Here is a 15,308-nt window from a genome sequence, read left to right on the forward strand (position 1 = left end):
CAAATCTAAGGTTTTGACTTTCCTAGTATTTTTTTCTTCTTTAAAACTGAATGTACACATCAAAAGGCTGACATATCATGCATATATAAACCCTGAAGCCAAATTTCAGAAATCCTTGAAATGAAGTTCCTGAGAAAATTGCGAAAAATATTCATGGTATTGATGAACAGACTGATGGGTGGATGGACAGACAGACAGGACAGATGAATGGACGGACAGAGGTAAAACAGCATACCCCCATTTTTTTAAAGCGGGGGCAGTGTTCTACCCAGGTCGTTTTAGCGTCACAGTACCGCAACGCTATATTTGACCCTATTATAATTTCCATGACGCAAAAATTATTTTCAGGATGTTATTTTTCTCGTGTCTATATGACAAAGCCATGTCCTAAATTTTGAACTTTCATCTAATAACCGCTTGTGATCATAAAACAAATGTATCACCTTTAATTGTAATCCCTTCAAGTCGGACACTAGAGGCAATTTAGAGTGATTAATTAGGTGTTAATTGCCCTTTGGGTGATAACTGTTGTGTGGATATGAATACTCCAAGCTGTCACTTGTGACATGATTCACTGGCGGATGTAGAAATTTTCATACGTGGGGGCCCACTCGAGTGATTCCCTATATAAGCAACCTGGCCCCCCCCCCTAAATCCGCCTCTGTCATTAATACCATGTGGTCTACAATCAAAAATTTCGGAGAAAATGTAATCAGAAGTCATAAAAAAAATCTAAATATATGTTTGCAAAATGAAAATTCAAAGAAACAAACAATTCTTCTCTTTTAAAAAGAGGTTGAGTCTTATCTTTTTATGACTTTCAAAATTACTTTCTTTCTCTTCCTATACCATCTATACTGTACTTTTTGTAAATCAAGAATGAAAATTTTGATTTTGAGCTTAAGAAGTTTTGTACTTTCTTTAGAAAGTGATCATAATTGGCTTTAGTTTATGTTGCATCAATTTAATTCATTAACAAGAGGCTGTCACAACGACAGCAAACCGGATTTATTAATATTTATTTGTGTCCTGGCAATATCACAAGAACCATTACTGATGAATGGTGAAAGTGAAAATCGTCAATATCAAATTTGACCTCCATTTTGTCATCAGTATCAACATCTTAAAATTTGAAAAGCTTAGATTGAATGGTTCATTAGTAAATGCAACAACGTGAATGGAAACGCCATTTCACAATCTTCCAAGAACCATAACTCCTGAACAGTAAAAGTCAAAATTGTCATAATTGAACTTGACTTTTAATTTGCCATCAGTAACAACATATAAAAATTTCAAAAGCTTTGGTTGAATGGTTCATGAGAAAATGCACGGACACGACTGGAAACACCATTTTTCAATCTTTCAAGAACCATAACTCCTGAACGGTAAAAGTCAAAATCGTCATTATTGAACTTGACCTCCATTTTGTCATCAGTAACAACATATTAAAATTTGGGAAGCTTAGGTAGAACAGTTCATGCGTAAATGCACGGACACGACTGGAAACTCCATTTTTCAATCTTTCAAGAACCATAACTCCTGAACGGTAAAAGTCAAAATCGCCATTATTGAATTTGACCTCCATTTTGTCATCAGTAACAACATATTAAAATTTGGGAAGCTTAGGTAGAACAGTTCATGCGTAAATGCACGGACACGACTGTAAACTCCATTTTTCAATCTTTCAAGAACCATAACTCCTGAACGGTAAAAGTCAAAATCGCCATTATTGAACTTGACCTTCATTTAGTTGTCAGTAACAACATATTAAAATTTTAAAAGCTTTGGTTGAACGGTTCATGAGTTAATACACTAACATTTGATTCCCGCCCGACCGCCCGCCCGACCGCCCGCCCGCCGTACATCCCCAAATCAATAACCGACATTTTTGTCACAAAAATCCGGTTAAAAATGCCATATTCATTCCCAATCTCTTGTCAAACATTGTTTAATTTCGTATTTTTTATTGCCTTCGGCGGCCATTGAATATTTTAGTGTAAACCACTGATTGATACCTGACCAAATATGACAAAAATCCGCAATTTAAATACATATGCACAAATGGCACAGTAGACAAAAAAAAATGATAACTAAAGAGAAAACTAAGCATTAACAGACTTTTTGTTAGATAACTTTGTTAAAAATATATATCATTTGATAAAAAGAAACAACCGGGACTAATTATTGTGTACACAAAATGTACCATGAACCAAATATTTCATAGACATGATAAGAATCAGTTTTTTTAAATTTAAATTTTATTGCTATATGATACTTTCTCTTCCTTTTTTTTTTAAGAACTAGTGCATTTCCTACATATTTAGTGCAATTGTATCTATACAGGTTGCACTATAATAAACCATTCATTCATTTAGCTGAGTAGGTAGGGTAACTGGAACCATACATATATTTTCATTTGGCCCAAGAGGAAAAAAATAATTGTTAAACTATAAATGAATATAGAAAACATAAACTGAAAAAACTGTATGTATTTTATGTAACATTGCAATATATATCTTGTAATTTTCCATGTATCATGATAATGACCAGTGTTTCAAGAACTATTATGTTTATTTCACTGAGAAACCATGTTTTTGAAATTTCGCATAATTTCAAAATGCCTAAAGCAAACTCGATTAGTAGTATTATTTCTATGGCAAAGAGTGAAAAACAGTCTTAGTAATACTGCCATTCATTTTAGTGCAATTTTTCAGTATATAAATACTTAATCAAGTTCTCTATTATTTTATAATTAACGAAAACATATAATAAACAATTTAACAACTTAAATTAAAACCAGATGCTCCGCAGGGCGTAGCTTTATACGACCGCAGAGGTTGAACCCTGAACGGTTGGGGCAAGTATGGACACAACATTCAAGCTGGATTCAGCTCTAAATTTGGATTGTGATTAAATAGTTGACACAGCATAGGTTTCTGACACAGAATGAATGTGTTCTAATGAACTTAAAATTTTTGTTTTCTCTTAGAGCAATTCACTATGCTGTTGAATATTAATCCTCTCAAAACAAGAATGTGTCCTCAGTACACGAATGCTCCATTCCCACGATCATTTTCCATGTTCAGTGGACCGTGAAATTGGGGTAAAAACTCTAATTTGGCATTAAAATTAGAAAGATCATATCATAGGGGACATGTGTACTAAGTTTGAAGTCGATTGGACTTAAACTTCATCAAAAACTACTTTGACCAAAAACTTTAACCTGAAGCAGGACAGACGGACGGACAAACGGACGGACGAACGAATGGACAGACGGACGGACGGACGGACGCACAGACCAGAAAACATAATGCCCCTCTACTATTGTAGGTGGGGCATAAAAATGTTTGAAGAAATTTTCTTTTTTATTTATGAAATTTCAAATGAGAACCAGATGCTCCGCAGGGCGTAGCTTTATACGACCGCAGAGGTTGAACCCTGAATGGTTGGGGCAAGTATGGACACAACATTCAAGCTGGATTCAGCTCTAAATTTGGATTGTGATTAAATAGTTGACACAGCATAGGTTTCTGACACAGAATGAATGTGTTCTAATGAACTTAAAAGTTTTGTTTTCTCTTAGAGCAATTCACTATGCTGTTGAATATTAATCCTCTCAAAACAAGAATGTGTCCTCAGTACACGAATGCCCCACTCGCACGATCATTTTCCATGTTCAGTGGACCGTGAAATTGGGGTAAAAACTCTAATTTGGCATTAAAATTAGAAAGATCATATCATAGGGGACATGTGTACTAAGTTTGAAGTCGATTGGACTTAAACTTCATCAAAAACTACCTTGACAAAAAACTTTAACCTGAAGCGGGACAGACGGACGAACGAACGGACGGACGAACGAACGGACAGACGGACGGACGGACGCACAGACCAGAAAACATAATGCCCCTCTACTATCGTAGGTGGGGCATAAAAATGTTTGAAGAAATTTTCTTTTTTATTTATGAAATTTCAAATGAGAAAAATTGAACCCAATTTTTTTTATCACATCCCCCTTTCCCTTATTCCAAAACTAATCTCAATTAAAATTTCTAATGGAGTTTGCAACAATAACTACTCATTTAAATACATCATAAAATATTAAGATGTAAAAAAAACTGCTTGTTATCACTGAATGTTATTTATTATAATTTATCAGTTGGTAGTAAAAAGTGAATATACATTGTATATTGTATATAACAAAGATTTAAGTTGATTCTGGACAAAGAAAGATAACTCCAATTAAAAAAAAATCTTGCTATTGCACAATATTTTGCAATTAGATATTTCTTGCTTACTATTCTGGACAAAGAAAGATAACTTTAATTAAAAAAAAAATTGCTATTTCACAATATTGTGCAATTAGATATTTCTTGCCATTGTGCAATACTGTGCAATTGAAAAGACTTGCTATTGCACAATACTTAATATAATAATTTTAGATCCTGATTTGGACCAACTTGAAAACTTGGCCCATAATAAAAAATCTAAGTACATTTTTGGATTCAGCATATCAAAGAACCCCAAGATTTCAATTTTTGTTGAAATCAGACTAAGTTTAATTTTGGACCCTTTGGACTTTAGTGTAGACCAATTTGAAAACAGGACCAAAAATGAAGAATCTACATACACAGTTAGATTTGGTATATCAAAGAACCCCATTTATTCAATTTTTGATGAAATCAAACAAAGTTTAATTTTGGACCCCGATTTGGACCAACTTGAAAACTGGGCCAATAATCAAGAATCTAAGTACATTTTTAGATTCAGCATATCAAAGAACCTAACTGATTCATTTTTTGTCAAAATCAAACTAAGTTTAATTTTGGACCCTTTGGACCTTAATGTAGACCAATTTGAAAACAGGACCAAAAGTTAAGAATCTACATACACAGTCATGACAGTTAGATTCGGCATATCAAAGAACCCCAATTATTCAATTTTGATGAAATCAAACAAAGTTTAATTTTGGACCCTTTGGGCCCCTTATTCTGTTGGGACCAAAACTCCCAAAATCAATACCAACCTTCCTTTTATGGTCATAAACCTTGTGTTTAAATTTCATAGATTTCTATATACTTATACTAACGTTATGGTGCGAAAACCAAGAAAAATGCTTATTTGGGTCCCTTTTTGGACCCTAATTCCTAAACTGTTGGGACCTAAACTCCCAAAATCAATACCAACCTTCCTTTTGTAGTCATTAACATTGTGTTTAAATTTCATTGATTTCTATATACTTACACTAAAGTTATTGTGCGAAAACCAAGAATAATGCTTATTTAGGCCCTATTTGGGCCCCTAATTCCTAAACTGTTGAAACCTAAACTCCCAAAATCAATCCCAACCGTTCTTTTGTGGTCATAAACCTTGTGTCAAAATTTCATAGATTTCTATTAACTTAAACTAAAGTTATAGTGCGAAAACCAAGAAAATGCTTATTTGGGCCCTTTTTGGCCCCTAATTCCTAAAATGTTGGGACCAAAACTCCCAAAATCAATACCAACCTTCCTTTTGTGGTCATAAACCTTGTGTTAAAATTTCATAGATTTCCATTCACTTTTACTAAAGTTAGAGTGCGAAAACTAAAAGTATTCGGACGCCGGACGACGACGACGACGCCGACGCCGACGCCAACGTGATAGCAATATACGACGAAAAATTTTTCAAATTTTGCGGTCATATAAAAATTGAACCCAATTTTTTTAATCATATCCCCCTTTCCCTTATTTCAAAACTAATCTCAATTAAAATTTCTAATGGAGTTTGCAACAATAACTACTCATTTAAATACATCATAAAATATTAAGATGTAAAAAAAACTGCTTGTTATCACTGAATGTTATTTATTATAATTTATCAGTTGGTAGTAAAAAGTGAATATACATTTTATATTGTATATAACAAAGATTTAAGTTGATTCTGGACAAAGAAAGATAACTCCAATTAAAAAAAAATCTTGCTATTGCACAATATTTTGCAATTAGATATTTCTTGCTTACTATTCTGGACAAAGAAAGATAACTCTAATTAAAAAAAAATTTGCTATTTCACAATATTGTGCAATTAGATATTTCTTGCCATTGCGCAATACTGTGCAATTGAAAAGACTTGCTATTGCACAATACTTAATATAATAATTTTAGATCCTGATTTGGACCAACTTGAAAACTGGGCCCATAATAAAAAATCTAAGTACATCTTTGGATTCAGCATATCAAAGAACCCCAAGATTTCAATTTTTGTTGAAATCAGACTAAGTTTAATTTTGGACCCTTTGGACTTTAGTGTAGACCAATTTGAAAACAGGACCAAAAATGAAGAATCTACATACACAGTTAGATTTGGTATATCAAAGAACCCCATTTATTCAATTTTTGATGAAATCAAACAAAGTTTAATTTTGGACCCCGATTTGGACCAACTTGAAAACTGGGCCAATAATCAAGAATCTAAGTACATTTTTAGATTCAGCATATCAAAGAACCTAACTGATTCATTTTTTGTCAAAATCAAACTAAGTTTAATTTTGGACCCTTTGGACCTTAATGTAGACCAATTTGAAAACAGGACCAAAAGTTAAGAATCTACATACACAGTCATGACAGTTAGATTCGGCATATCAAAGAACCCCAATTATTCAATTTTGATGAAATCAAACAAAGTTTAATTTTGGACCCTTTGGGCCCCTTATTCTGTTGGGACCAAAACTCCCAAAATCAATACCAACCTTCCTTTTATGGTCATAAACCTTGTGTTTAAATTTCATAGATTTCTATTTACTTATACTAACGTTATGGTGCGAAAACCAAGAAAAATGCTTATTTGGGTCCCTTTTTGACCCCTAATTCCTAAACTGTTGGGACCTAAACTCCCAAAATCAATACCAACCTTCCTTTTGTAGTCATTAACATTGTGTTTAAATTTCATTGATTTCTATTTACTTAAACTAAAGTTATTGTGCGAAAACCAAGAATAATGCTTATTTGGGCCCTTTTTTGGCCCCTAATTCCTAAACTGTTGAAACCTAAACTCCCAAAATCAATCCCAACCGTTCTTTTGTGGTCATAAACCTTGTGTCAAAATTTCATAGATTTCTATTAACTTAAACTAAAGTTATAGTGCGAAAACCAAGAAAATGCTTATTTGGGCCCTTTTTGGCCCCTAATTCCTAAAATGTTGGGACCAAAAATCCCAAAATCAATACCAACCTTCCTTTTGTGGTCATAAACCTTGTGTTAAAATTTCATAGATTTCCATTCACTTTTACTAAAGTTAGAGTGCGAAAACTAAAAGTATTCGGACGCCGGACGACGACGACGCCGACGCCAACGTGATAGCAATATACGACGAAAAAATTTTCAAATTTTGCGGTCGTATAAAAAATATATTGAAAACAGGAAAATTATTAAAGGGACATCTCTCTTCTAAACATAAAAACCACGCCCCATCGGTCATTAACAGAGAAACCACGCCCCAACGGTCATTATCAGACTGAAACCATGCCCCACCGGTCATTATCATGTAAAAGTTTGTTAACGACCGGTTTATGGTACATTTTGTTCTGTTAATGACCGATTGAATTTATTACTGAAGAATAATGAATGTCATGTGGCCCCTTTTTATCCAATCATAGAAGCTTATTCTTAACCGATATGAAATAATAACGTATATAACAAACATAAAGGAAATAGAGCATTGCCATGACAAGACAAATTACATTGAAAAAAATACAATATATTTTTTTACACCAAATGTGATGCTATCCAAAATTTCTGGGGAGAACACTGGGGGGCATATTAACACACTGCAAAAATATACTCTAATCATAAAATAATCACAAATTTCTACAGGCCTAACTCCTAATTCTGAATTATGTAACATTGTGATACCTCATTATGGATTTGATGTTGCGAATTGATCAATGTATTTGGCAAATCAGGATACACCAATACTGCCACCATCAAATTCATCATTAAGCTGTCTATTGTGCATGTATCTGATGAAATTCCACCATCGTTGCTGCACATAATTGGAATTTCTAAGATATAAAAACTATAAGAATCAATACATATTTAATTATGCTAGGGTTGCATTTCAAATGTGTTTTAAAATAGACAGTTGCATATGATGTTGAAGATAAACACTGATAATCATGTCAGTATCATTTAATCCCAATTGCTTACTGTTTTTTTTTTTTGTGTACCAATTATCTTTGATTTGAGAAAAAAATGTTTTTTGTAGATATTTAAATTCAATTGTAAGTCAGTTAAGGTTATCAACTAAATACTTTTAGGGAATCATACACTGTTAATAAGAGAATTTTGTGTCTGTATGTTGACTTCCAAAGTTCTTTCAGTGCTTGTTTCATTGGATTCCTGTCACATAAATTTACAATATTAGGTCAATGTCAGAAATTTTAAACTTTTTTGTATGAGGCTAAGAAACTTGGGAAGGGCGAGGTTCTAGCGAGCCCTTTAACAGTTTTTAGCTAAGTACAAAACAGTTTATATTTTTCTGACATTGACCTAGTATTGTTTTTATACTGCAACTTAAACTAATACATTGATAGCTATTTAAATTGGAACACAAATTTCAATCTTAATATCATCCCTTAATGAACCCCTGATTGTGGAGAAAGTGTTCCATGATGAAATTGACATTGCACACAATTTAGCTGTGTTACTATATTAAGGAAATAAACACAACTAGTTGCAGTATAAATGTATGCCCTATCTCTTTTAAAAAAACATAATTAAATTAAATTATTCCACTGCATGTTGATTTTGATAGCGAAATCAACATTTCATTGGTTGAAACGTTCACATGTGACGTCGAAGAAAACTTCATATTCAACTCGAGTATCATATTCCTCTCTGACATGTCGGGACTAAATCGTGCAACGTTACGCGCGGTTTATGAACATAACGTCTTGAACTTCCTATTTTCTAATTAGCTTTAGCAAATATCATTATCATGTTCAAATTTATTTCAGACGTTAAAACAAAAGGACTAATTAAATAATTAATGTTTATCCTTACTATTTATCAATATATATATGTCGTGTTTAGTAATAAAAACAAGCGGATAAGTCGGAAAAAATGCCGGTATGCAAACTAATATTTAAAGTTCAGATAGTATACAAAGCTTAGGCAGTGGAATAATACATTAATTTCCCTTGGCCTCAGGAGATATGAAGATTTGTTCACCCTCGAAAAATCATATTTCCCTCGGGCAGAGCCCTCATGAAATATGAATATTCTTGGGTGAACAAATCTTCATATCTCCCTCAGGCACGGGAAATAAATGTATATTATTCCATCTAGTCCATTATTAGAAGAAACAGAACATTAATTTTGATTTTCATTGAAGTTAATAAATTGTAGATCAACATTGTCCAATGAATATACTGTGCATGTAATTAAAGTTAACTAATTTTACTATTGGGTTGAAAGAATTTTTTATAAAATTAGCAACTATTCATTTCATTTCATAGCAATAACAGTAATATCTTTTGTGTGATGATAAACAGCATACAAACCATCAATTTCCATAGGTCCAATACAGGTATTAATGATGTCTCTCTCAGGTATCGGTACTGTATTTCCCAATCTTATAACATTATTAGGCCTTTGTGTATCACTCATGGTATTTGAAATCTGATGTGTAACTGGTACCTCCAGACTGTCATTAAGACTCACTGTTTCCACTGTCCCTGTTATAAATAAGTGATTTATTTGGTTATATTACTTATATAAGAAGCCCAAAACATTCCAACTTCTAAATAATTAGTCTATGAATCTAATTTTAGCAAGTGGAAGTCTATCTTATTTCTACATCTTTTCATGCTGGTCATTCTTGCTTTTTCTTTTTTTTTTTTTTTAAAGTTTCTCCCTACCTTTTAACAATTTCAAGAAAAAAGACAAAAATTGAAACAAGAGGCTCTCATGAGCCTGAATCATTCACCAGTATTTATTTGCTTAAATTTTTCATCAATGATATAAAGGGACATAACTCTAGAACGGTTATAGTGACGCTACCACTATACAAACTTAATCTGTGTTTTGTGGTAATAAGCATTGAGTATAGGTTTCATAACATTTGGTTGAGGCAAACTAAAGTTAGAGAAAGGAAACCAAGTTTGGTTCGTACATAAGTATGTATGTACAGACAGACAATGGTAAAACTTAGTGTCCCCTCTGCTACAGTAGGGGCATAAAAATGTATACCTTTTCATATATTGGGTAGGTAAAAATGTAACTTTTTCCTATATTGTCCGGGTTTCATGCATGTGGTGTGTAATGTAAGAGTTGAATACCAAAGTGTCAAAAGAGAAAAATTGGTTGATAAAAACAAAGACGGGAACACCAAGAAAGATGACAGACGATTACGTTATGGAACTTTTATCATGTTTATTGACCTTATCATCTTTTTTAAATAGTTTTCCTGAGCTATTCACATATCATCAAGTGTAAAAAGGTGACCTATTCCAGCAGTATGTCCTATCATCTTGTATAAAGGAGGTGGCCCCCTTTAGATCAAGACAAGGTTCCATCAATAGTAACATTTTCTTCTTTGATTGGTGAAGGGAAATTCTCTGCCAAAGGATCTATTCATTATATATGCCCTAGGAATTGGTATATATCATACCACTCCTAATAAACACTTTGCTTAATAAATTAGTTTGAGGGACCCACAAAATAAATTTGGCCACATAAATGATTGACTCAACAATTGCCAAGCATTTACGCAATTTCTCTGGTGCAATTTACTAAGAATAGACTTGGCTGTCTGCAGTATCATCTATTAACCATAAAATAAATTGCAATAAATACGAAGGCATTGACTAAATTGAAGAATGAAGACAATTCAAAAGACAATTCATCCGAAGCTAGGTATTCTTCTGTGGAAATTTGTAGACTTTCGATGTCTTTTCTAAGTATACTTGCAGCGGAATGGATTGCTGTCCGTTTTTGTGATTAATACAGTTGACATTGAGATTTTGAGGTCAGTTTTGAATTGACTAGCAGTTGATATGGCATCTCAAATAGTTATTTTGCTACTAAATATTATGTTAGATTTGCCTTGAACTTGTTGAAGTTGTTTGACAACTGAGTTTCTATAGAAAGCAATTAGTTTAGACTGCATTTTATAAGTAGAATATTTTAAATTAGAATCAGTAGGAAGAAAAGATCTATATTTATCGAGTAACAGTGTCATGAGGAATGTTTTTTTTTTAACCATTGGATCGTTGTCAATAACCAAAATAAAATTAGTAAAAGCAGTATCTTGAGGTGTCATACCACCAATTACTCCCTCAAATTTAGAACGTATGTGAAAGTAGGCCTACTCGGACAAAAAATAGTACATTTGATGTCATTGTTTACTTAATAAACTAACCAACAAATTGGCAGAAATGAAACTTTTGGTGAAAGAGAAATAGATTGAGACCTTTTTGAGCTAAAATTTACTTGTTTATGAGTTTGCATTCAAAATTGAGGATTAATGCACTCCATAGTATACTAATTTAAGATTTCCAGAAAACCAGGGGTTATTTTTAGTCGTACCTCTATTCAGAAGACCTTTTCTTTTTTATATGATTTTAAACACCTGTTGAAAATTGGCATGTAGAAAGCTGATACATGTACGATTCAGGATATACCTGGTTTCTATGAAGTTAAACTTAAGGTAAAATATTTAGAAAGCTGTGAAAATTGTAAAATTTGGTTGAACAGATAGGGACTTTTAATTGGTGGTATGACACCTTTGATCTGAGATTTCTGCTTCCACAGGTTTGGAGTTGTTTTAGTTTTTTTCGTTTTTAGCAAATTTTTGTAATGCAACCAGAATGACAGAGTGCTTGAAGTTTAAAAGATGGACGAGAAACTATTTCAACTTAAACTTTATCTGACACTGAGAAAACCTCTTAATACGCTCATCTGATTCAAACTTGTGTAGTTTTTGATCTTTTTAAAATGTGTTGTTGCAACAAAATATACAAGCACTCAAGTTGAACAACTGCATTCTAGAATGCGTACAAACACCCGAAACTGAGGGACAACAGTCCGATAATTGTATGTCGTCATAAAATATCAGATAAGAAGCTTCCTTGCTCTAAAAGGGGGATAACTATGTTTACTTGTGTAACTTTTGTAGCATGAACGATGATAAACATCCTGCACGGAGTTCTTCAAATTCACAGCTATCCCATGAAAAACCTTGATGTTCACCTCATCCAATCTTTTATTCAATGCAGATACAAAAGTTGACTTCCCTATACTGGTAAATTGACTCAAAATTTCAGTAGGTTTTTTTTTGCATATTAAGCACTGCATAAAATATAACGACGTTTGTCTTTTCTTTGGACTCAAAGGAGCAAGTTTCAACTGACTTGACATGTCTAGGAATATTTACTGAAACTATCTGTCAATTATTTTGATTTTTACAATAAGACTTTTCTAAAATAGTATATTTTATGTTTTATAACAAAAAACATAGAATATAAGCATATACAAACAAAGTATGTGCCATATATTAGTGCACTTCAATTGAAAATATTTGTATATAATAGCAAAAAAGGTAGTAATTTCATATCAAACACAAAATGTGACAGAAGGCAAGTGATTAAGTTCCATGTTATTGAAGTTTTTTTACTCCATTCTTTTTCCATTGATTTCTTACATTTGTTTTCATATTTGGGTTCCTAAATTTTTCATGTTTTTATCAGTTATTAGTTTTATGAAATACTATATGCTTAAAATATTATGGGATAATTTTTATTACTACAGTGTACCATGAAAGAAGAAACTAAAGTTTGCATCTGACAATGTCTGAATTTGCAATTAAAATTACCTCAATTTTAAACAGTCCAAACTTAGCAAATTTTTATAGATTAGATGAAAATAAAATACTGAATAGAATATTTTGACATATGAAAATAGCTTCAGAAAAAAAACTATTTCAATTAAATGTAAGCAAACATACACAATTTTTCATTTTGAAAAAGGGCGGTTGAAACTCTCCAATATACTACTAGTCATTAATACGACTTTTTCGAAAAATGTGACCATAAGAAATTCTTACGACAGGGCAAAAAATAAAGAAGACATATTTGTCTTTTTAAAGTTAAGACAATTTTTAGCCGTGTGTTATTTGGGGAGATTAAACTCGCAATCTATACTACTTTTTACACTTCTGTCACCGCATTACATGGGAAAGAGAGAAATGAATTGCCTCATAAAATGGCAAATATTGCAATTTTTGATGATTTTTTTGTACAAAGCAAATCTAAGATCCCCTTCAAGGTAAATGGTAATTTGCTAAATAGAAGTGAATGCCAAAACAACACAGTAATGCTTTCTTCCCCTGGTATGTCAATAACATGCCAGTTTTAATGGCACCCAAAAAAAGATTTTTGGTATCTTAAGTTTAAAGAATATTCATCACACCAATCCAGCCTATAACATGTTAAATGCATGTATTCAACAAGGACAAGCTTGCTTTCCATTTTGTTATTCCCATAAAACAATATTTTGTTTCATAATTAATCAAGTCAAGAACTGACTTTACAGCAAATTATTTTGTATAAGAAATCAGTACAATTTATAATAAATGTTTTAAAACACTGTTTTATGCAAACTCACCATGATTTCCCAATGTTGAGTCATCTATTGGTTGAAATACAAATGGGATGCGATTTCCATCTGAAATGAAAATAAATATTCCTTTTATTCACCATTATTTTACCAATGTCCTAATATCATGAATATAAACAAAAGGTAGTGTTTAATGATTATGGATCCAAGAAAAATAAACCTCTCTAGATATTGGGCGCAGCTTGATTCAACTCCAGAGGTAGAACCCTGAAAAGTTGAAACTTCGTAACATAAGGCATCTATATACATGTATAAAAGAATGAAGGTCTTCCACCTTCTAAAATATAAATCTTTTAAGCAGTTAGTTAACGCTGCGGCAACAATGGCTGGATAATCTACAATGCTGGATCCCTATCCCTGTTATAAGTATGTTGAGCTTTCTAAGACAAATGTTGCAGGCTCGACAAAAATCTGATTCTAACTTTTCAGAAAAACAATATGATCAGGGAAAGGAAACAAAAGTAGTATCTATCAGAATTTTTCTTTACATTATGTGTTGCCCCTGCATGGGAAAGAGAGAAATGAAATACCTCATAAAAAGGCAAATATTGCAATTTTGAATGTTTTTTTGTTCAAAGCAAATCTAAAATCCCCTTCAACATAAATGGTAATTTGCTTTATAAGCTAATCCCAAAACAACACAGCAATGCTTTCTTCCCCTGGTATGTCAATAACATGCCAGTTTTAATGGTATCCAATAAAAGATTTTTGGTATCTTAAGTTTAAAGAATATTCATCACCAATCCAGCCTATAACATGTTAAATGCATGTTTTCAACAAGGACAAGCTTGCTTTCCATTTTGTTATTCCCATAAAACAATATTTTGTTTCATAATTAATCAAGTCAAGAACTGACTTTACAGCAAATTATTTTGTATAAGAAATCAGTACAATTTATAATAAATGTTTTAAAACACTGTTTTATGCAAACTCACCATGATTTCCCAATGTTGAGTCATCTATTGGTTGAAATACAAATGGGATGCGATTTCCATCTGAAATGAAAATAAATATTCCTTTTATTCACCATTATTTTACCAATGTCCTAATATCATGAATATAAACAAAAGGTAGTGTTTAATGATTATGGATCCAAGAAAAATAAACCTCTCTAGATATTGGGCGCAGCTTGATTCATACATGTTATAAAAGAATGAAGGTCTTCCACCTTCTAAAATATAAATCTTTTAAGAAGTTAGTAAACGGTGCGGCAACAATGGCTGGATAGTCTACAATGCTGGATCCCTATCCCTATTATAAGTATGTTAAGCTTTCTAAGACAAATGTTGCAGGCTCGACAACAATCTGATTCTAACTTTTCAGAAAAACAATATGACAGGGAAAGGAAACAAAAGTAGTATCTATCAGAATTTTTCTTTACATTATGTGTTGCCCCTGCATGGGAAAGAGAGAAATGAAATACCTCATAAAAAGGCAAATATTGCAATTTTGAATGTTTTTTTGTTCAAAGCAAATCTAAAATCCCCTTCAAAATAAATGGTAATTTGCTTTATAAGCTAATGCCAAAACAACACAGAAATGCTTTCTTCCCCTGGTATGTCAATAACATGCCAGTTTTAATGGTATCCAATAAAAGATTTTTGGTATCTTAAGTTCAAAGAATATTCATCACTTAATGCAGCCATATTTCTTTAC

Source organism: Mytilus edulis, chromosome 5 (assembly GCF_963676685.1).
Source record: "Mytilus edulis chromosome 5, xbMytEdul2.2, whole genome shotgun sequence".
Lineage (NCBI taxonomy): Eukaryota > Metazoa > Mollusca > Bivalvia > Mytilida > Mytilidae > Mytilus > Mytilus edulis.